Raw genomic sequence first — 19,827 nt, 5'->3', positions numbered from 1 at the left:
ATCACTGGACACGTCTGCCTGGTTGGGGTTGGCAAAAAATTAACTGGGCTGAGCTGGTAGAGTTATACCAAGGCTGGCTTATAAAACTGAACAGTTTCCAGACGGGGCAACCCAAGAGAGCTCTTTGCAGAAATGTTGAAAGCTTTGGCTGAGTAGAAAAATGAGGGCCGTTGCTGCGTGAAGAGGTTGAGTTGGCCCTTGGAGAAGGGATGAGACTAGAATATTGGGGAAAGATAGCAGTTTGATTCAAACCAAGTTGAAGTTATTAAAAGAAAAAGATGGGGGTCCTTGTTTACTTTCCTGGGAACAGTTTTGATGTTTCCACCATGTCCTGTAGCGTGCCATGAGTGGTTGGCTGTCTCAGGCCCCGCAGAGTGATGCTGGATCTTCTGGCCATTTTTGCTCCTTTTATCTAGCGATATTTGTTGTCATGGGGCCGGAGTGCTGTCAGATATGTGCAATCTTGCCCAAATGGCAAGCGATGCTCGGCAGGGTTTACAATTCCTCCCAGTCTCTGTGCCGCATTTTAGTCCTGGCTGTTTATGTGCACTCAGCTCTTAGCTGATTATCCTGGACAGGGTGGCATAAACCTAGGAAAGGGTTAATGGAATAAACCATGATTCAGTTAACTGTGTGGCAGGAACGATGGCCAAAGCCTCTGAACCTTGGAAACCGCATGTGCATTTTTGAAGGGGCCTTTCTTTGAACGCAGAGATTTTTTTCATGCGATTGTGCTCGAGTTACTATGGTAAAGGGGCACTCATAATATACAGTAATATTGTCCGAGTCTTGCTTTTTTGCTGCAGTGTTTCTGTTTCAGACTTTAAGCAATTTCCCAGTTCCTTTTCCCCAGATGTTCACCCTGCAACTTGCAAAGGACTAGATATTTTCTTCACGATGGACCACAAGCGTCTGCGTGCATCCAAGTATGCAAGAATTAGTTATGCTTCTGTGTGTAATTTCTGGACAGAAAGTCCCTGTCCGCCCCACCCCCTCATGCTTTGGTGAAATGGGGTAGGTAAGGCAAGGTGTAAAGTGCACTCTTGGATCTCAAGTGTCAAAATATACCAATTGATCGCAATTAAAACAGGAGCATTCAAGAAGCGCGGTATAAGAATGATCTCAGGGAGCAGAAGTTTGCTTTATCTGTGTTGGGGGGGAGTGGTTTGTGATTTGTTTTTTAATCTGCATTGAATGAAGACTTGCTGTTGGCTGCAAACTGCAGTTCAGAGTTAATCTCCGCATAGTGTTTTCTTTCTGTAGATCAGGTTTCTCATTTTGCTAATAAGCAATGCCCAGCCGTGCACTTGGAAGTCAGCTGTTCTGAAGCCGAAGCATCGGGGTGGCGAGCTGGTGGGAGGAGGGTGTTGTATTATTGAAATACAACTTCTGGGTTATCCAAGAGCTCTTGTGGTTTGATTTGAGGATCATTTGATCTCTTCTGGGGCTATCTTAAATTTATTTTTTTCTAGGGGAAGGAAGACAGAAGAAAGTGTCTTGGTCAAAAAGGAGAGAACTTGAACCGCTCCTTCATATCCATCCCTGGAAATAGGAAGTATTACAGGAATGAGGAATGTTGGGCTCCAAAGCCCATTACCACAGCTAACTTGGCCACTGGTCAGGAAGGGAATTGGAATCCAACACTTTCAGGTTCCCCATCTCTTTCTGAGTCCTTCAACACTAATTTTGGGGGTGAAGTTATTTTTCTGGTGTCTGTTCCTCATCCTCTGTAGAGCTGCACTATCTTCTGTAGCCTTCTCCTGTTGGCCTTAGAGAATGATGGTCATCCAGAAAGCCAGGTGTGGAGGTATGCTGTCTTACACTTCATAGTCTTACCCTTTGCACCCTTTTAAAACTTAATCATACGGTTCCTCCCTCTCCAAGCTGACATGAAGCAAAAGCACTGCTGTCCTGCATACTGTTCCAAGTATGATATCCTAGGAATTGTAACAGGACGTGTGTAGACTAAGCTGGGATAATTACTGTCTCTACTGCAAACCCACTTGTGGGAAATGCTCGGTGGAGGAACAGCGGCTTGCAAAATTTTTGCACCATAGTAGATCTACTGGTCCACAGTTCCCTGTCTTTTCTGATTCTTGAGCAGAGAAAACCTTTCCCAACCAGCTTTGGTAGCCTAGTTTCTTCCAACTGGGGACCTTGGGTACAGAAGCTTCTCCTGGTGTTCAAAGCACAATTCTGCTTCTTGGCTGATCTTCCCTTCCAGCATCAATTCGTGGGAAGCCTGTGGTTTGACTCTTGCCTCATCCAACCTGTCTTACAGTTGTTCCTTTTTTGCAGCTGCATAACCATGCTTCCCATCGGCTAGACGTTCTTCCACCCTTTCGTTACCTCTCTGCTAAGCTCCTGCACCAGTTATGAGTTTATTCCTCACCATTTCTGATCTTGCCTCACCTTCACCTTTCTTTCATTTGGTTTCAGCTCTGCCTGTCAGGTGCTGAGCTTGTAGTTCCATACCTTCCAATATTTCTATGAGTGATGTAACCCTGGCTTTGGAAAGTGGAACAAAATATAAACCATAGCCACAACTGTCTGTCCATATAGGTGGGTTTCCAGTAAGTTGTCCATAAGTAACTCCATCTTGTTTTTGAGGAGCACCAGATTGAGAGGAGAAAACGTCTAGGGGTAGCTAACATTAGGAAGAGATTTTGGAACATGCCTACTCATGATGTTGAAGTGGTCCATGCTACCCAGGACTATGGGAGTTACCTGCAAAGTGTGCCCCAATCACTTTGTGTAGCTGCTTAACCATGATTTAACCATTGCTTCCTGTTTGGATGACACAGGCAATTATGACTGGACTAACCTAAGCTAAGGATTTGCCACACTCACAGATTACAGTTAAAGCTGTTTGTCTTCTCCACAAGTTTGGCCTTTATCTGGGTTGGGATGGCCCCCTAATTTCGACTAAGGTTTGGCTCAGTGTGTGGCAGAAGACAGGACTGAACGTTTGCATGTGTGCGCAATGGCCCATTGAGTGATGACTGTTGCGTGTCTGCAAAAAGCAAAGTTGGTTATCTCTGCCAGCTGTAATGGCTGCAGGGCACCCTGGTGTCACCAACCAGCATACGACAATGTCCTAAGGCAGTGTTTCTCAACCTTGGCAACTCTAAGGTGGGTGGACTTCAACTCCCAGAATTCTCCAGCCAGCACACTGGCTGGAGAATTCTGGGAGTTGAAGTCCACCCACCTTAGAGTTGCCAAGGTTGAGAAACACTGTCCTGAGGCTTGAAGGACAAAACTTGAGAGACCGGTAATATTTGACTGAAAATTACAGCCAGTGGGAGGGTCATCTTTCCACACACACATACACACACAAAACCCCAGGCTGTTGTGATGAGAACCTTGTGGTGTTGACAGACTCTTGGAAAGTAGCAAAAAAATAAAAATAAAAAAATGGCTGTGCTGTTTTCTGCTTGCCTGGAAGCTGGTGGGTGTCCCCAGGCGAATAGCTATGCAATATTCAATCAGTTGAGGAAGTACAGTGCTGGGGTAGATGGGCTCACGTTGCCTGAAGCCATGGTTTCATTTACCAGGGGTTCGTGAAGCAGCCATTGTTCAACGGGTTCCAACTCTGCCATAATACAGCAGGTTTGCTTTTGGCTTCGTTCACCAACTCCTGTTTGATGAAACCACAGTTTCATTCCTTCGTGCTCAAGCAAAAAAAAAATTAGGCTACTGGATATCTAATTCAGGAAGAGAACAAAATGCATGTGCTTCTTTTATTTCTTTATTTCATAGATTCCCCAACCATGTTCTTTCAACTCAGGTCAGTTTTTCCCCAACTGTCCTCCCTCTTTTGAAACAAAGGCAAATATGCATCTTTAGGGCTTTGCATTTACTTTGGAGTGTAAGTAATCGGGAAAACAAAATCTGAATTATTTTCAAGTGTACTTACGCTTTTGGTCTCTCTTCTATGGATCCTGAAAATTCTGTTGCTATTTTTGCTTTTTGGTACTGAATGCACGTCTGAATAGGTTGTCTGGAACTTGGGATGGTTTGCGTTCCTTCTGTGCGTGAATTTATGCCATTTGAGCAGTTGACATTATGACACACGTGAAGGATGCGTGGCAACTAGTGGACTCCAATAGATAATGATACATTGAAAGTTTTAACTGGGATGAACAACTTGTGATCCCCCCACAACTTTGTGTGTTTTCCAGGTGGCTACTGCTAAGGATTCTGGGAGTTGAAGTTCATATATCTCTACAGTATCCTTAGGGGAAGGCATGAAGCAGGCTGCTTACACACTGCTTGAGGTCATGGGACCGGAAGGGAAGGACTTAGATTGGAGCAGTCAGCATCATTTCAAGGCGCTGCCCATCTGTCCACACCATATGGATGCATTGGGAGACCTTGTTTTTTTGTAGACCCCAAACAGATCTAGTCTGTTTTCAAATCCAAGCTTGCTTTTGGTGGCTTCTCCCCCAAGAAATTTGGCTCCATTTTGCTCTGTCTTCAGATAATTATCTTGATGTAGGATATGCTGAGAGACCAAGTCTGGAGCTCCTTTTCTTTCTAACATTTGGCTGAGTTGAAACAAATAAAAAGGAGAACTGTGTCTACGTGGTTTAGGACCCACTTTCTTTAAGGGTTTCTGGTTGGTTGGTTAGTTAGTTTCCCTGTCTCTGCACCTACATTTTGAGAAGTCTATATAAGGTCTTTTCTGGAGCAGACCCAATCAAAATGGTCTACTTACCCATTGCCTTCTTCTAGCTGTCTCTGTAGCTTAGCCACCAGTTCAAGGCTTCAGTTCACCCAGCGATTTTGAATGCTTAGTGAAGGTGCTCTTGTTACTTTTGAACATTTCCTCCATTCTGTTTTTTTTTTTTTAATGTATTATAAATACTTCATGTAAAGTCATACATTCCATTTCTTGGTGTTGATTTGAGTGAACTCAGCCAACCACGTACACTATGGCTGATGTCTTTGTGTTACCTGTGAATCCAGTGAATTAATGTCATGCTTGGATAAATTGTGGGTTAACATCACACATGGAGCCAACCTTCAGGTGGTTTGATGCTGCTGGAAATTGCCTGGAGAACTTCATTCAAAGATGGGTGACCAAGGTCTCTGTTCCCTCCTTGTGCATTTGAAATGTATTGTTTTCTTTCTGTTGCTTCCCTTTTCTGACTGCTGAGGTTTCTCGCTATCCAAGCCACAGTTGTGTTGCAGAAATGGGAATGACTTGCCTCAGCCACCCACGTTGAAGCTTCACTCTTTCGGGAACAAGTGACTGACCCCTTGAATCTTCTATATAATTATCCAATTCCCTTTTAGAACTGTCCCAGCCATCTTAACAACTTTCTCAAGGAAATTGCATGGGTGAATTACATCTTCTAGGAAAGAAATAGGCCCATTAGCAAAGCCTACTGTCTTTTTATATGTTTTTGTTACATCATATGAGACCCACTTTGGTGTGGTGGGGAAGGTGCTGAACTAGAAACCAGGAGACTGGGTTCTAGTCCACCCTTAGGCCTGAAAGCCAACTGGGTGGCTTTGGGCCACCTCATGAGGAATTTCCTCATTGTTGTGAGGAAAAGAGGAGGCAAGGGCATTTTGTATGCCATCTTGAGTTGTATAAAATAAAGGTGGGATATCAACCTTCTTCCTCCTCCTCTCCTTCTCCTGCTCCCATTATTCTTAAGAAAAATGATATATGGGGGCTTCTGGCATCCAGATTTGGAGAGGACATTCTCATGGTTGAACGTTACTCTTGTCGCTCCTCTCCAGGAGAGAAACTAAACTAAACTTAACCTACTTCTCTGGGCTGAGTCAGGGATACAAAGAGGAATGCCAGCAAAGTCTTCTCAGAATGGGTGGGATCAAAAATTTGGTCCTGTTTGGCATGGTTTGGGTGGGGATACAGGGTGAAATGAGAGCTGAAAGCTCTCTGTATGCACTGGGAATTCGTTTTGCCCTTTGTACTCCCAAATCCAGCCATTCCTGGAGCATGGTCCTTGATACGTCTGGTGCAGATGCTGAGCAGATGGAAGCGCCGCGCCCCTGTAAGTAAAGGCTTGAAGAAATTAATGATTCATTTTCACTATGTTGTCTCTTCATTGGGAGAATCTCAGCAGCTTCCAGCTTGTTTCCGTGATGAGTTAAAAGGTTGACAATTCAGTGTTAAAGCTCAAACAGGTTAAGGGCTACAGTGGCAAAGGTGAGCAACCAAATGCATCTACCCCAATCAAATATTCGTGCCTGTTGGTGTATGTACGGATTGATTGTATTTATATAGCCGTCCCTCTCACAAAAAAGTGACTCTGGGTGGCGTACCACACTCATATATAAACAAGAATTTTTGCTTAATTCTTGATGTCTTGGAAGGACCAGTATGGGTGGTGATGTGCTGGTATTCTTTTCTGAATCAACTACATCCTAAAGCGTGAAGTAGTTTAGATTTTGTTGAGTTGTGCAGACTCAGCCACTGTGCTCTAGTGATTTAAAATGGCGGGCGCCATCCATAGTGGTTGAAGCAATAAACCATGGACAGTTTGGTCAGCACAATACATGAACCCAACAGGTTACACTGAGATTTTTTTTTTTTAATTTTGGGTTGGCTTGTTATTTGACGCTAGCCGGGTTCAGCTTCAAGAAGCTGTTAACCCAACCCTGCGTAAAGTTACCCTGTGCCATCTGTTGAATTATTTGCACACTTTCAGGACAGGCAACATAAATTGGGTTTGCAGTTCTAAGAACCGATAGACTGTTTTTCTAGCCTTGCTCTTGGACGAAAGGAATGTATTGAATCTGGTTGAGAAACTCCCCCCAGTAACGTAAGAGTAACGATAATAGTAATGATAACAGCAGCAATGCAGTGTGATAATAGTGATAATAATAATAGTAATGAAAAAAATCAGAACCGTCTCTCTTTTTATGAGCTTCCTTGCTGAATGTCTGCTTCAAGCTTCATGGCCATATGTCTCTCTCTCTCTCTTTCTCTCTCTCTCTCTCTTTCTCTTTTTTTTTTTTTTAAAGCAACCTGAGATGCATTCTAGAGCTTTGGTTATTTTGGCAAGCTTGAATCCAAGATTGTTCTGCTTCCTTGGCCTCTTGCGGTTGGGAAAATATCAGTTTACCACCTGCTCTTTGCAGCCTGGAAAAAAAAAAAACGCGGCTCCCGCTTTTGCTCTTCTAGCTTGCTTTCGAAGAACTGGCAGCGCGGGCGATTTCTCGGCAAACGTGCCAAAAATTGAGAATCGAGGCAGGAATGAAATCCTGCCCCAGGACTCTCCAACCCTCCCGTCGGCTATTTGAGAACTGCAAAACGTTTCTTGGGGCAGGATGTAATGGATTATTCACAATGCACGGATCTTTTGGGATGGGGTTATATTTCTTCCGGTTGCGGTGGCTTTCTTAAGCTTCAGGAGTTAAGCTTTATTAATCTTCAGATGTTTTATTTGGCAGCTGCCAGTCAGCGTGAGCCGTGGCTGAGGATCATAGGGTTTTGTAGTCCAAAGTGTCGGAGGCCAGGCTGGGCGGAGAAAAGAGGTGGGGACAGCTTTGATCCCAAGGGGTGTGATATTTTCAGGGAACAAACCTGTGGTTGTCAGCCAAACCATTGGATAATAATGCTGGTTTTGGGAAGTTGGAATGCTTTGGGCTGTGAAATGGGGAGATCTTAAAAAGTTCCCAATTGCCTACGATCCTGGGATGTGCAACTTGATTTCGGTTCATCTCAGAACTTCAGGGATTCAAATCAAGCCTTGTGGCTCTTTCTCCCTCTGGGAATTTTGTTAAAGAAGAGGCTGAGGAAGAAGAAATGTTCGTTTTGGAAAGGTTCTGGGCTAAATAGGGAGCTAGATCTGGGGATTATAGAAGAGAATTTTTTTTTCGACATGCTTTGCCCAACAGTGAGCTAAGGAATGATGGAATTAAGCCTCTAGAAGGGGGCATGGAAGGCAGATAATTGAGTTTCGTAAAGTCTCGGTTAAGTAGGACGACAGGGCAGGCTGTCTTTGGGGAGACGTATAATCTCATTCTTTGAATGCCTTCACAACAAGGTTAGGCATGAGTCTGTTTGGGGTTGCTTTGAGAAGCAGGTAAACCTGCCCCAGGACAAGAAATGGGAGGAATTGGCAGCTGTTGTTCTCCAAACGGTTCATTTTGTCAATTCAAGGGAAGGAGCTTAAAAAGCTGGGAAGGAAAGCCATCTCTAAGTTCATATTTCCCCAAATTCCCAGCCATGCCGGCAGGGCATTCTGGGAATGATAGTTCTGCCCTGTCTCAAGGACGCCTAGTTGGGGAAGAGTGACGTGGACAGCTATCTTCCGAAAGAAAATGCTGTTGTTGGAACGAAGAAGAGAAGCAGGCAAGCCGATGTTTAAGAATGTGTGATACAGTTGAGAAAACAACTGCACGGGTGACTCCAGCCGTTTTCTCGACAGTCCTGGGAAACTGACCCTGGTGAGTTTTGACCTGGGCAAAGACATTTTCTTTTTCCCCCTCAACTTTTCACAAAGCTGTTTCAGGCTGTGTTTTTAATCGGGTTGATTTGTTCAGACGGCCGTTTTGCTCTTTCAGTGCCTTGGTTTCTGTTGGTTTTATTGATGTAGGGTAGTTCTGTTGGGTCCCTCACCCACCCCCCGGAAAAAGAAGGATTTGATTAGAGGACAGAATAGCAGCGCCTTGAAGATCTTCAATTTCAACTTAGGTAAATGTGTGTGTGTTTGTGTGTGCAAGAGATGTAAAACTGGCACTGCCTCAGCGGGTTGGATTACAGCTCCCATCAGATTCAACAAGCAATCCTGGACAATAAACGCTGGGTCGTCTAGCCACTGCTGGTCCCAGTGCGTTGAAAGCTAGTCAGCTTGAGAATCGTTGCATTCTGAAGAACGAATGAAAATGAATGAATGGGAACAAATTGATCGCAAAGCTACCAACACATTGAACAATAGATCATTGATCATAACGTGATTGTGTGCCCCAAAGTTTGAGCAGCCTGTTAGTTAGAGAAAGAGTAGGGATATGTTGATCATTTTTGAATCTGTTCTTCATCAGTTCCTTAATACAGTTTTGTTTTGAAGAGCTGTGGATCTGCCTTCAGGTATTAGACAGACTCCGTCAATATGTATTTATGAAATTATATGTACTGGTTTGAATCAGCTTAAGGAGATGGGTGACTTTTTGGCCTCCATTCTGAGAACTTCCGCTCATGATAAACCTTAATTCTCAACAAACCACTTTTGGATTTGATACAAAAACTAGATTAAGGAGAATATAACTTGTGGTTATGGGGAAATAACCACAACGCAGTTTGAAGCATTTTCCCTTCCAGTTTTTTTTTCCATAGCAGCACTGGATAATATTTTATATTTAGAGAAGAAATGTTCCTCCAGCTTGGTTTTTCCCCAGTCTGATGCCCAGGTCCTGCCAGCTAGGAATTCTGGGAGATGCCCAGGTCCTGCCAGCTAAGAATTCTGGGAGTTAAGGACTATGCTAAAAATGAACAAGAAATAGGAAGCTTTGAAAACCAATTCCACCATTTATTATACAACATTTTTTCCTGCGTTGTTCAGTGACGAACGCTCCCTCAGGCATTTGCAAAGATGAGAAACATAAGATGGTTCATGACTGCAAGCCTACAGTCTAGAAGCTATATTTTCCCTTTCAGTTTGCATGGACCTGGACTAGCAGTTAGCTGCATAGGAACAACGTGAAATAAATTAGAGGCCTTTGGGTGACTTCTAGTTATGGATGGTTGCTTACCTGTAGGAAGTTTCTGCTCACCATAGGTGAGCAGATAAGTCATTCTTTACATCAGGGAGGGGAAATTTGTGATTCTCCATAAGTGGCTGAGAACACCAACTCTGAAAGAGGTTTCCTGGAAGGATCTGTACTGGAGATGTCTGCCATGGAGTTTTTACTCCTTGGCGTGCTTCAGCTACTCAGTTTCCTAGTACTTTGTTTTTTGTTTTTTTCGGGTCAGTTTTGGCTGTTGATGTTTGCTTTGCTTTGTTTTCTGTTGTTCCTATCTTTGTTACAAGCTATCTATGGAGGAAAGGACATTTTCCCAATACAGTAAATAAGCAGGAGCACAGGGCACAAGAAGTCAATTTCCTTACTTTTTTGATATCCTTCTACATATGCTTTTGTGACACAGAGAAGGCATTTGCTCAAACATGACTGGCCCCAAGGATTATACAGGAGCATTTTGTTCTCTCTTTTCATTGCAAAGCAGCAGGATGAGGAGTCTCTCAAAATTAACTTAAGAGAGGTCTGCAACACAGATCAAGTTGAAACATTTCAGTGCCCCGCATTCTGCCTTTGATCCAAACGTGCCAGAAATGGTACAACCTCCATTTCAAGCTTTGAAGTGCCTTGTTGTGTGGGTCAGATGACTTGGATTCCCGTATCAAAGTTGGAACGTTTCAACCATAACTTTACACACCTCTATCTAAAAAGCTTCATTTCTGGTCCTTATAGCTGGAACTTTTAGGCAATGAAGTGGAACAAGAGTCTTCTTCTATTACCAAAATCGGAAGGGGGGTCCTCCCGAGATTTTACATGCCCCACCTCTTCTCGTTAAGAAAACCTACAAGGTGGGCTAGGGTTGGTGGTTTTAGCCAGCTGAAGCATTTGTGGTGGAACTGGGGTTGCCCCCAACTCTGATTTGAAGGTGTGTCCTCCTCCTCACTCTATCTTAGGGTTCGCACACAATGGTGCTTTATTATAGACCTGAATTTTTTGGTCACAGCTTGACATGGGATATGAAACCAGCTGCTGTTGCTTGCAAACTGGGGTTTTCTTTAGAAGGACAAGATGCAAAGTAAAGTTCTGAATTTTTCTCTGTATTTCTAAAGTATTGGAAAGAGAGTTTGTGTAGCATGAGTGGCTGGTGTCTTTTTTACTGTGTGTTCAAGATAAATTCTTCTCTTCCACCTTGGGCTGAGAGAGAGGGACTGACTCAAAGCCCTCAAGGAACTTCTGTGGTTGAGAGGGGACCAGAACCTGGGTCTCTCCATTCCTAGTCTAGCACCTTCATCACTACCCCACACTGGCTCTGGGGCTGTGAGAGAAGGACTGTCCCCCCACATCCTCCACAGAGCTTCCATGCCCAAGGGAAGACCAGAACCTGAGTCTCCCCACCCCTTGTCCAGCACCTTCACCACTGGATCACCTGGTTTTCGGGCTGAGAGAAAAAGACTGGGTCTCTCTGCTCCTAGTCCAACGCCTTCATTGCTATACCGCATAAAGCTTTAACCACTGGATCTACTTAGAACAAATCCATCTGGATAGAATGAAGCTTTGTGAAACCAACACTATTGAAATTGAGATAGACAGACAGACAAATAGACAGATAAAAATATTTCTCAGAGACCCTGGTGCATGAAACCAGTCACCTGCTGTATTGCTGAGGGTATATCTGAGAGGGTATATCTGAGGGACTAGAACCAGGGTCTCCTAGTCCAGCACCTTCCCCACTATACCACATTGGCTTTTGACAACAAGAGAAGACCTCTTACGGCATAGACCCCAATCCACAACCTGAAAATGCAGTGGGCTTCATAACACACACTTCTTCTCTCGCAACAGCTCCTGGCTTAGGCAGAAGTTTGCAAATCTTCCTTGCTTTTGCAAGAGCTTTGATGGGGACTTGGCCGTGGGTGAGTAGGGCGTGGATTGATTGGGAAAGTTCCCTCTTGTTTGACATGGGTTTTCACTTTCTGTGTGGATGTTGCTGGACAGTAGGTTAGACAGAAGATCTCTCTCTCACACACACACACACAGACCCATCCCTCTCTTTGGATTTCTGTGCAAAATTGTTTCGGAGAACATGCAGTCCTAAATTTCTACAGTTAGGTGATTCTTTGGAACACGGATCATGCAGATTTAACGTTTTTTCTCCTTGAGAAGGTGCAGGCTTTTAGTATGCTACTTCCTATTTCTTAAACCAGTGGGTCACACCCTTACCTTTCTATCAATTTCTCATTGACCCCCTTTTAAAGAAACTTTCCACAGCGTCTTTTCCCCGTCAGGCATCTTTCAAAACAAGTCTGCTTACAATTGCTAATTGTGGCAGCATAACAAATCGTTTGTGGAAATAAAACGGAATAGAATTAGCGCCAAACTGGGACCAGAATGGAAGAATTCAGCAGGCACATTTTTTTTCAATTAACTTTAAACAGTTTTGAAGTTACTCCATTGGGGCCCTTTTAGCAACAGCCGTGGAATAATTAGAAAATAATCGCATGAGAGACAGTTGCAGAATTAAGTTTTCTTGCGCCAGACAAAAAGATTTAAAGTTTGCTTACACTTCGGATCTTTCCTTTCTGCTGTTGGAAGCAACTTCTCTTTAGCTTACACGTTTAAAAAGTGACTTTTCAGGATTTATCGCTTTAGGTAAGTTGTGGAAGAAGGCAGTAGAAGAAATATTTCCTCCACTCCCCCCCCCAAAGCAACCCTTCCCTAAATAAAAAAACTCCTGGTTCTTAGAAAATCAAGTGGAGAAATGGAGGGATCTTTTTCTTTATGTGGTGCTTGTTATTAGTGGGTTCTTGTTTTCTATGCTTTCATTGACGATTGTCTGCAAATTTCAGGTGCTCTGTAGAGGAGCAGAACAACCCTTGAAAACAACTTGCCCTTGACTTTTTAATGAATTATGGAAACCGAAGTTGCTTGACAAGTTGAATTATCTAGTAGATAAAGTCCAGGGGGGTCTTTCATAATCCATAATCATAATTTGATGCAGTCTGGGTTTTTTTCTTTACATCCTCTCTGCCTTATATCATACCTGTTTTAAGTCATAAAATTGGGGTCGATTGATTAATTTTATTTGTGTGGTGCCCATTCCTGAAGAATTTGGGGTATCTCACCGTCAAAGTTGTCAATTCAAATTATCAAAAAACAAAGAATACCCCCCCCCACACACACAATTTTTGATGTGGAAAAGTCTGGGAATCGTTCTATGTGGCATTCGTTGCTCACCGTATCCCTTGGTTTTGAAGAGGCAAGATCTACTGGTGCCTGTTTGGTGCAATGAAATCTAGGAATTCTAGATTTGTGAATTGGGGCGGGTGGTCTGGTTTGAATGTGGGGGGATTGCTTAGATGCAAAGTATCTGAGGTTGAGAAACACTGTACTGGAGATAGAGCCCAGCATTGACTTTACAGGTACAGACCATCTTAATAGCAACTCTTTGAGGAATGAGGTGTTTTGCTTGCAGATCCTTGAATGCTGTCACCCTGCCCTAACACAAGGAGTGAACAAGAAGACTGGCTTCAAAGGGTCCACTAAGCCATGGTGTGGGTTGGTGCATTCTTGCAAACCCAGCTAATGGTGGCTTATTCCAGATGCTACGATGAAACCATGGTTGAAGGCAGTGGGTGAAGTCCTGCCTAAGGACCAAGAATCAAGGCAAGGGTACCTTTGATCCAGAGTCAGCGTTGGGTGTGGCTGGCTAGTGCCTTCCCAGAGTTCACCATCACCCATAATTTGGCCCCTTCCTGCTAAGCCAAAAGAAACCTGCATTGTCGATGTGCAAGTCCCATTTTCTTCTTTGGTTCAGCTCCCATTGTGGATTGCTGTTGGCAGTCGATCTCTGATTCGTGGCTCCAGTTTCCTTGTGCCGATTTTCTGCATATTCGTTCCTCTTGCTGTGCAAAAGAAATGTTTTTGGCGTTACTCAAGCCTGTTTGGTGGCGGGGGGGGGGGGCGTGGAATGGGAAACATCCTGAAACTCTGGATCGTTGGGAACTGGATGGGTAAGATAAAGGTGAACGGGACAGCCAGGCCTCTCCAGGCCCACAGTCACAGTTTGTGAACGATCGGCATTTTGCTGAAGGAGCAGAAGCCGAGATTACAGGCTTATCAGTCAAGACAAACAAGGGCAGGGCTTCCAAAATCGGTGTCCTGTCCATTTTATCTGGGAGCTTGTTTTGGGAGGCCAGGGAAGAGAGAAAAAGCAAGATCTGCTTGGAGATAGAGAAGGTGGTCTCTGGGGGGCAAACGGTACCCGAAACTGAAGCTGCGATTTGGATGGAAGTTGTGTAGGTTTCCGTGAGAGCAGAGCAAAACCTGAATTCTTCTTTCTGTCTGAAGCTCTAGAATGAAAACAGACCATCTGATGGACTCCTGCTTGAACTGAATAGCCTACCATCCTGACAATCTTTTGTTATTGGCTGGAGGGCACCAGGTTGCCTATCCCAGCCCTTGTGGCTACCTGAATAGCCTGGAACATCCTTCGTTCGGGCCCGTGCATCTCCAGTCGTGGTTTAGAAGCCAAATAGTTGGATTCATCCTTCGTGCTAAGTCATAATGAGGTTTCTTTAATTCGAGCTTAAGTAATCGTGAAGACCTGGTGGTTTAGGGCTCAGTTTTTGTGAACCAAGCTGCAGTTTGTTCAGGAAATGAAGGTTAAATGGTGGTTGAGGGCAACCTGTGAACCTAGTCTCCTTGTTGGGAAGCAGTGCCCATCTTAAGCACTGCTGTTCCAGAATGCTAGCCCCTAAATCATATAACCCTTCAACTTAAACAAGAAATCTGCCTTTGCTGAGGCCCACTCCGTTAGCGGGTTTGACTAAATGACCCTCAGGATCCCTTTCAGCTCTGTGGTTCTCAGTCCAGCCTGTGGTTTGTCTGAGTGATTGTCGCCTTTCAGCTTTTGGTTCGACCCATAATTTTTATCTAGCCTAACTAGAGAAGTGGCCAGAAGGAATCGGGCACCTTTTCCACGTGCGTGCATCTCTTCTTTTCAATTGCGCAGCTTCTCTGGTGGATAGGAAACAGGAAAGGGATGTTCTTCAGTAGCTAGGGTTTGGAGGCATGGAGTATTCTTCCAGGAGGAGTATCTATCCTATAGCTCTCATGGCGAATAACAGTAAATCCCCTCCTCCCCGTGGCTTGTTTAATTTCGAAGCAGATGGAGGATCCAGCATCTTGTAGCGGGGAGTTCCACCGGTGTAGCTATAAGCCGAGGGAGGCCATGCTCAGAACCCCAGCGCTGGAAAGGCCCATCTAGACCAGAAGCCAAGTAACTAGGCAAGAAGACAAGTGAAAGAATTCCTGACCCCTGGCTATCTATCTTCTGCATGAAATTGTTTCATTGTTATGTCCGGTTTTATCTACTGAACCTCTTGGCTTTAATTCTGAATAATAGCAGTGTCTCCTTGCAATAATGGCAGTGTCTCCTTGTCTCCTTCCACTGTGGTCAGTTTGCATTCGTTCTCACCTTTCATGCTTCTGACGGACATTAAAATGTTCAGTGCATAGAAGGGTCTTGGCACTGTCGGCCGCCCCACCGCTCTGATCTGGAGGTGACCCTGGGCAAGCTTTGGTGGATGGGGTGTTTGTGATGCATACTTGAGCAATCCAGTTAAGCACATCCCAAGGGACTCCCGGTGTAGTCACCTCAAGATAAGTTTTATTAAGAGGGGGGCATTGGACCTTTGCACAGGGAGAGGAGCTAAAGAAATACAGTAGACGACTGCTTTCATGGGCCAGGGGTCTCTGAGAAATACACACACACACACACACACACACATATATATATACATACATACATACAAATACACACACACACATAAAAATCAATTTCAGTAGTGTTGGTTTCACAAAGCTTCATTCTATCCAGAAGGATTTGTTCTAAGTAGACCCAGTGGTTAAAGCTTTACACAGAGTAGTGATGAAGGCGTTGGACTAGGAGCAGGGAGGCCCAGTCTCTCTCTCTCTCAGCCCCAAAACCAGGGGATCCAGTAGAGAAGGTGCTGGACAAGGAGTAGAGAGACCCAGGTTCTGGTCTTCCCTTGGGCATGGAAGTTCTATGGATGATGTGGGGGGACAGTCCTTCTCTTGCAGCCCCAGAGCCAGTGTGGGGTAGTGGTGAAGGTGCTGGACTAGGAGTGGGGAGAACCAGGTCCTAGTCGTCCCTCAACCACAGAAGTTCCTGCGGGACTTTGGACCAGTCCCTCCCTCAGCCCAACCTAATCCATCCCCCGGATGTTTGTGGGAAAAACAGAAGGGAATATTATGTGTGATCTTCAGCTCCTGAATGATAGGTGGGGTATCATTCACCTATTGAAATAATAAATACAATAAACCTGGTTCTAAAAGTCCCCACCTTTTAGACTGCAATAGATGTTTTTTCAGTTGTCAGTATTACTAAGAATGATGGACGTTTCAAGCACGGGATGTAACTCGGAGAATTATTTTACAGCGGTGGAAAAACCAAATGTGATTTGCAGCACTAGATATTTAAGGGGTTTTTTGGTCAATGTTTAGTTTGGCTGCTCTTCTACAGAGAAGTAAGCAAAAAAACTTCCCAGCAATTCGGCTTAATTTCCGAGAGCCATTTAAGCTATTATTTCTCTCCGAGAAGTATTTTCCTTTCCTATCTAAAGCCATATATATTGGCTTTATAGCTTTGTTTTGTTTTAAATCTCAGTCTGGATCATAATTTTATCTTGCAGTATTGGAAGGAAATCCCCCCACTCCCCAGCTCTGTGAGTTTAATAAAGAAAAAAGTTACAGCAAACATTTATTTTTTTCCCCTCCCCTCTCCTCAGTCTCTGCTTTTTAACTAACAGCTCCTAAATTCTTGAAATGTTAGAAGGGGGAAATTCCCTTTCTGCCAATCTGGATATGCATCAGGTCACCAAAGCTACAGAAAAACATCTCAATCAGCAAAAAATTGAGGATGGTGTTGGGTGGAAGTTAGAAGCAACTTTGCTCAGTGGCCCCTTTTCAGTTGTGGGTTTTTTGCTAGTCCTCTTTTGGGGGATATACTCAGAAAGAAAAGTTTGGCAAACTTTTGGTGGCCTGAGGACCAAAGGCGATAGGATCATTCATTCATTCATTCATTCATTCATTCATTCATTCATTCATTCATTCATTCATTCATTGGCACTAATGCTGCTCTGAAATTGGCCTTCCACTTCCCTGTGGAAAGAGGCTTCTGTTTTTCTATCTCATTCTCAGGACGCTTGAGAATTTCTTTCCAATTTCTCTTGAAGTATTTTGAGCCGACTGGGGTTGTGATGGAGGGTACAGCTGCTGATGTTGCTGTTCTGTGCAATATCTCTTTCCACCTTCTTGGCTGCTTCAACTTCCCAGCCTGAAATAAAAATTGGAGAAAAGATGCCTTCTCAGGATTGAATGGAGGTTTGAGAATCTAGGGCAGTTTTTCTCAACCGTGGCAACTTTAAGATGTGTGGATTTCAATTCCCAGAATTCCCTGGCAGCTAGGCTGGCTGGGGAATTCTGGGAGTTGAAGTCCTCACATCTTAAAGTTGCTAAGGTTGAGAAACACTGATCTAGGGAGTGTTGGAAAGAGGATTATTCCAGAAAGGACAAGACATTTTTATATACCCCTTGGCCACTTCTTGATTAAGAAGCTAAGTAAATGTGAGAGTACTTATCCCACCCCTGACGATTTATCCAAAATCTTCCAAAAGGATATTTTCTCAGTCAAGCTTTGGCAGTGCCTGGATCTGTTTTCTTCAACTCACCATAGATTCCTGTGAGATTTGAGCCTGGGATCCGATTAACAGGAAACCATGCACCACTCCAAACCCCTTTGGGCTCTGGTGGCAGCTGGTATGACGTTTCAATGTAGATTTTGGCTTTTGAAAAAAACCAAAAACGGGGATGCACAGGTAAAAATGCTTTTTAAAAAGAATCAAATCTTTGATTTTGAGAAGGATTAGTTGCTGAGGTCTTACAGCTTTCTGCAGTACTGTTTCGGAGATACGACATTGGGTTGGTGGGCGGATCAAATTGCTGCATGGAGAGAATTTCCATACCTTTGTTGGTTTGTTGGTTTGTTTGTTAACAAAAACTTACCTTTTTGCTGTATTGCACCTTCAACGCATGTTTATGGTGGTACTTCTCTTTTAATCTCTTTTAAAGACATTTTCATGTGAGCTAAAGAATTGCTGAGACAGTTTGATCTGGTAGTTCTGGACAACGGAAGAAAACTTGAGTTGGTACCTTTTTTTATTTTTATTTTTTTTGAATGGAGGCAAAAGATGAATAAACATCCGGTTTGAAAGTGGGTAGCAGCTGATTCAAAGTAAATATTTGCAATAGTTTCCCGTTCATAAAACAAAATGAAGCAGATGTACATTTCTGGTAATAATATTTGTTTATGTGGCTGGCTTGCCTTATGACCATCCGTCCTTTATTCTCAAGCTTGTTCTTCATTTTATTCCCACCTTACTCCAAAGACTTCAAAGCAAAATGTATGATTTTTCTGGTTTCCCCTTTTTACTCTCACAACAGCCCTGTGTAAAAGAGGGGGGGGGGTTTAAGCTGAGAAATGGCCAGGTTTTCAGAGTCTTCCTACTGTCATCAACGTTGAGATGGGGGCTGAACCTCTATCAGTCCTAAACCGAACAGCACTGTATTATATTATTAGGCAGGAATGACCAGTAGAATGGCTTAAGTGAACTAGGTAGTAACTGTAAACACCATGCATATATTTGAAGTGCTTTTTTTAAAAAAAGGAAGAACTAAATTTCCAGGTAGGGTGGCATTTTTAAGTCACAGACAGAACAACTCAAGGAAGTTTCACTTAATTTCTCAGTCTTCTTCTTCCTTGTCTCTCTATTGAAAAAAAAAAAGGTTTTTTTCTTATGTGTTCTCAACGAATCTATCAGCCATGTTTGGTTCAATGAGTTGTATCATTCCTCCTCTGAATTTTTGCTTCTCTCAGCCCCCCTGGGCATAAAGTGTCTATTATATTTAATAAAGCGCCAGGTGTTAGAAACCCAGATTTTTCCAATGTGTATCCTTTGGACCTGTGGAAAAATGATCATTCTGGTGTTCCCCAGCCATTAAGCTGGCTATGCAAAAAAATAGTCACAGTGTGCAAATCTGGATGTGGGTGGACTTGGAATATTGTGGGCCTTTCTCAAAAAGGATATTTTAGAGTTGGAAAAAGGAGCAGAAAATAGTAAGCAAAGAAAAAGTGGCAGGACATATGATTATGGTGTTGTAGAGGCTTCCCCATGGAAGGTTTTCTGCGATGTAATTTTTTTAGCTTTGAAAGCTGGGAGGTTGGGGGTTCTAGTCCTGCCTTAGGCACAAAGCCAGCAGGGTGACCTTGGGCCAGTCTCTCTCTCTCAGCCCTAGGAAGGAGGAGGGAAGGGTAAACCAGTTTTGAAATCTTGCCAAGAAAACTGCAGGGGCTTATCCAGGCAGTTGCCAGGAGTCATGGTTGATGGAATGGACCATAACCACGGCAAAGGGAACAGGACTGAGGTGTGTCAAACTGGCATGGAAAATGAGAGTAGAAAGATTTATCTTGGTTTGACAGTGTTAGAACCAAGATGGTGAACATGAGGCAACTCAAGTTTGGTCAGAGCAAGGCCTCCTTTGCACAACAGGTAACTGAAGCATGGCAGCCAGATGTGATGGTGGTTACCTACCTAGATGGAAGCTAAACCAGATCAGGTTCTCAGGCTACTAGACCAGATGGCTTTGGGCTAACTGGCGAGTTAAATCTGTCAGAGCTGGCAAGTTTCCTAAATGCATCTGTTTGGCCCCTCTGAGATACAGCAAGATGGATGGACCCTTGGCCTGATCCAGCTGTTGGGCTCTTGTTACAGGTGATGGACATTGCATTGTAGCCTATTCTGGGAGAACCAGATTGGGGAAGACTGGTTGAGCTAGAGGCACACAGAACGACAATGATGGGGACAGACTAAGAGGTGGCCATGGTTTAATGGAACATCTTTTTTGCTGGCCCCTTATCTTCCAATCTTCGAAGGCCTTGTTTATGTGCAGCCAGGGCAACACAGTTGTGTTGTCGTTTTGTCAAGCAGCTGAGAAACTACATCCTGAAATTGCACCAAACGCTTATAAAACGAG

General features: G+C 43.8%; 1 protein-coding gene across 10 annotated transcripts in view; it reads left to right on the top strand.

Moving 5' to 3' along the window:
- HIC2 (HIC ZBTB transcriptional repressor 2) overlaps nucleotides 1-19,827 on the top strand; it is an 80,935-nt gene that overhangs the window by 6,030 nt on the left and 55,078 nt on the right. For 2 of the 10 annotated variants that reach the window (XM_088135375.1, XM_025172919.2), the window contains exon 1: nucleotides 6,844-8,427. The exons of 7 other annotated variants lie outside the window; for them this stretch is intronic. The gene's annotated coding sequence lies outside the window, so the exon portion shown is untranslated. Of the gene's footprint in view, nucleotides 1-6,843; nucleotides 8,428-17,538; nucleotides 17,939-19,827 lie in introns of those variants that run through there. One more of the 10 variants, XM_088135372.1, reaches the window with a different exon arrangement.

The sequence above is a fragment of the Python bivittatus genome, unplaced genomic scaffold, assembly GCF_059951505.1.
Source record: "Python bivittatus isolate LINGU-HERP-01145 unplaced genomic scaffold, Pbiv_v1 ctg000100_np1212, whole genome shotgun sequence".
Taxonomy (NCBI): Eukaryota; Metazoa; Chordata; class Lepidosauria; order Squamata; family Pythonidae; genus Python; species Python bivittatus.
Note: the sequence above shows the minus strand (reverse complement) of the source record. Positions and strands in the feature narration are given on the sequence as shown.